The 3380-nt window shown below is 39.9% G+C and overlaps 1 long non-coding RNA gene across 1 annotated transcript; it reads left to right on the forward strand.

Annotated features, from left to right (window-relative positions):
- Positions 1 to 1741: 1741 nt before the first annotated feature.
- Positions 1742 to 3159, forward strand: LOC122624517. Its single transcript, XR_006326479.1, has 4 exons — positions 1742 to 2145; positions 2218 to 2432; positions 2496 to 2667; positions 2762 to 3159. It is a non-coding gene; the product is annotated as an uncharacterized LOC122624517 (long non-coding RNA).
- The last annotated feature ends 221 nt before the right edge of the window (positions 3160 to 3380 follow it).

Below are 3380 nucleotides of genomic sequence, written 5' to 3' on the forward strand. Positions count from 1 at the left end.
TCCAATCTGCGAGTGGAGATACTCCTTAAATAGTAGGAAGCCGATTTTTCAATTGCATATTTTATATACTTTCTTGAGTCCTGTAAACTTAAGTAGCACATAGATAGTTAGATCTTTCTTTTCTTAACATTTTTGCATTTTTATTTTTTGCAATTCTTCTCTAAATAACGAAAATTTCCACCGTTCCGCCCTCGCCGCTAATTTAACGCACATGTTTTAACCAATATAATAACTTTGCAGTCGCTACAGGCGCCGTTACCAATTTTTAATAATATCGGAAATTTCGGGCCTAATTTTTGATAAAAACTCGTCGCAATTAAAAGGCCTATTATGTCTCATAAAAACTTCAATTGGCAATACTGGGCGGCAATGGATATTATTAATTCTTAGAAGAATAGGCCATAACTGTGCTCTATAACTCTTATAAATTGGAAGTCAGTCAGTGTTTATATCGATGCTCAGTCTGTCCGGCAATTGGGGAAACGCTGATAGTTTCATTGTTTTGCTATACCGAGATGTAACTAGGGGCCGCCCGCTACTATACTAATATCGGGTTTTTCAGAACAATTAAGTTTATAAAAGGGCTTAACTTTCAACTTATGAGCATTTAACATCTCAATAAGTTCTATGGCTCATCCTCGTGTTGGCTTATGCTTTAAGTACCAATTTTTATGTGTTTTTAAATCACAGGTATCACGAGCATGTCCACTTAAGCTATCTAGAGATCATCACCTTAAAAATTTGTTCTTTTCCTGTTCTGGGCTTGACGTTATTGAGAAAATATCGCAGTCAGACGAAGCCTCAGAAAATAGTGTATTTGCCATGGCAATATTTTTTGAATTATAGGTATAATTTTATAGGTTTAATTTTTAAATACCTTGATAGAAGTTTTTGTTTTACCAATCCTCAGATTTTAAGCGTCACAGTTTTTCCTCCTTGGCTACTCGTTATGGATTTGGTCTTTGGTTACTTTCTCCTTTAAGTTCGGTCTGCAGCTCGCTTGGTTTTCCGAATTTACCCGGGATTTTTATTATTTTTATTGTTTTTCAGTTATAGATGGATTTTAAACATTGCGTGCGAAAAACTCTTTTCAATTTTTTATCGTAGCGAGTGCAAGCGGTTTTATATTTTATATATTTTTTATTTTAAAATAAAATTGCGGGTGAAGTTATGGAGACAGACTGACTTTCTGGTTCGGTATCCACAATTTAATTTACCTCTGATTACACTTTAGTTGTAATATCTAGGTACAAGAATTTGTGTTTTGAGTACAAAATTGCCTGGTTTGAGACTTGGGTAGTGTTAATAAGGTAAGTAAGTCTACGTTATTGTTACTTATGGATCACACAAAAACGACATCTGGTAACATTATCGCTTTCATTGATTGTTTACATTAGCGACAAGTGCAAGAATTCGAATATTTGTTTTCAAACTAGAATAACAGTGTTTTTTATATTTATTTTCAGCAACCCCCGCCAGAAGGACGGTACCGCCATATCGCTAGGAGCTCCGCCAGTCATCGCCGAGGGGAGTCATCGAAGTTGCAGCCAGTTTGGTTTCAGCAGCTAGGTTTCTTGTCATGGTGAGTATAAGTTATAAAAAGGTACTGGGGTTAGTTTTATAGTTTATTACCGCACTCCCGTTTGGGTGAGGGCTACGTTTGTTTTTTTCATATACATATGTATATATATAGTGCTCACCCCGTGAGAAATGCTTGTGTAACTTGTGTTAACTACGAATTGCCTCGCGGCAGTCAAGAATCGAGACAGGATCGGCCAGGATAACTCGTTGCAGGAGAAGAAACGCTCGGACGAGGGCCCCATCATAAGCCCATTTCGCCTGGAGCCCAACTGGAGCCGCCAGGCGAGGATTCGTTGCCAAGGGCTGTGAAAGGATAAGTGATTAATTGTATCTTTATTGTTCTGTTGACTGAGTTGTTTTTGTTTTTAGTTTTCAGCGAATTTTGCGAGGAAGCTAAATTTGGTGATAATTTTTTTGACGCGGGTCAGAGTGTGAATTCGCGACTGACGAATTTAGGCATTTTGGCTAGCAGTAGGCGTGCGCAAGAGGTCCACTTCATCGACGGATGACTGCAGCATGGAGACGGAGTGTAAATTCGCAGGATTGTCAGCCTCGTTTTCGTTGGTTTGTGATCTTTTAAATAATTTCCTTGATTTATTTTGAGCCGATTACATATTTATATTCTTTGTTTATAAGAGATTCGTCAGCATGCATCCGGGGTTACATCATGCAAGGAGTGGTTTATGCTCCCGTCAGGGGGCCAAAATGCGTTTTCGTGGTGGCAGGATTCAGGCATTTCGGCGAGCAGCAGCACCACGCAACTTGGGCTAGGGAGGACTACAGCAAGATGTTCAATAAAGTATATAATTCATTGTAAAAAAAGCGCTTGTGCGACATCCTTCAAGCCGCAGGTGTGTTTGTTTCGTTTCCTTTAACTCTTTAGTATTGTTTATAAATTATTGTGTTTTTTTCAGGATTTTCGTCGAAACACGATTTGAAATGGCCTGGCTTGACACTATCGGTTGTGGAATATTTTAAATCGATGGGGCAATTGATGTCAACATTGCAGCCATACTAACCCAGCAGTCGGGCTGGCTGTCAGGATTGCAGGTCCTTGGAGGGAATGGATCAGGGGCCTTGTGCCATGTAAGTATCGCTTGGTTTGCTATTTTTGTTAATTGGTTTTCTTATCCCTTTGCGTCGCTTTTGTGTTATTATTTATTTCTATTCTTTATTTCAGGAATTCTGTCTGCATGTCGAGGAATATATGTCGCTGCGGGACAAAAAGATAAATTCGAGGACCACAAATTCGGTTACTTAAAGGAGCAGGGGAACCGCGCATTCGGCCAACATCGACGAGGAAGCATTGTATGATGGAGACGTCTTTTAAGGATCATAGATTTTTTGTCAAATAAGGGCTAAATGAGCGACATTTTGTACTGACTGAGGGATCCAGTCACCACTCGCGACAGCGCAGGAGTAGAATCAGCACTGGGAAGTCTGACCCCTTTTCTACCGCCAGTGGAGCTTCCGATTAAAAAGAGCGGCAGAAGTTTGACACTTTAAAGGATCAGCTGCAGTATATTACGGGTAGATGGCGTTGTACGAACAAAAATGCAAGCTAAGTAGGTAGGTAGGTATTTGGTCCATGTTCCTCGATAATCCTTGTTTTAGCCTAGTTTGAAGTTTACGACTTTTACTTGCCGTTTGTAGAATTTGTTCCGCCTTTGCCGGCATTCCTGCGCCATCGGTTTAGCCTTTTCTGAATGGTTGCGTCGTGAGTGGAGAAACTCGGTTGGTTTAACATTCCGTCATTTCTGTTTGGCCTGAAAAGATTTCGCCACTCTCCTTTTGAGGCT

The sequence above is a fragment of the Drosophila teissieri genome, chromosome X, assembly GCF_016746235.2.
Source record: "Drosophila teissieri strain GT53w chromosome X, Prin_Dtei_1.1, whole genome shotgun sequence".
Lineage (NCBI taxonomy): Eukaryota > Metazoa > Arthropoda > Insecta > Diptera > Drosophilidae > Drosophila > Drosophila teissieri.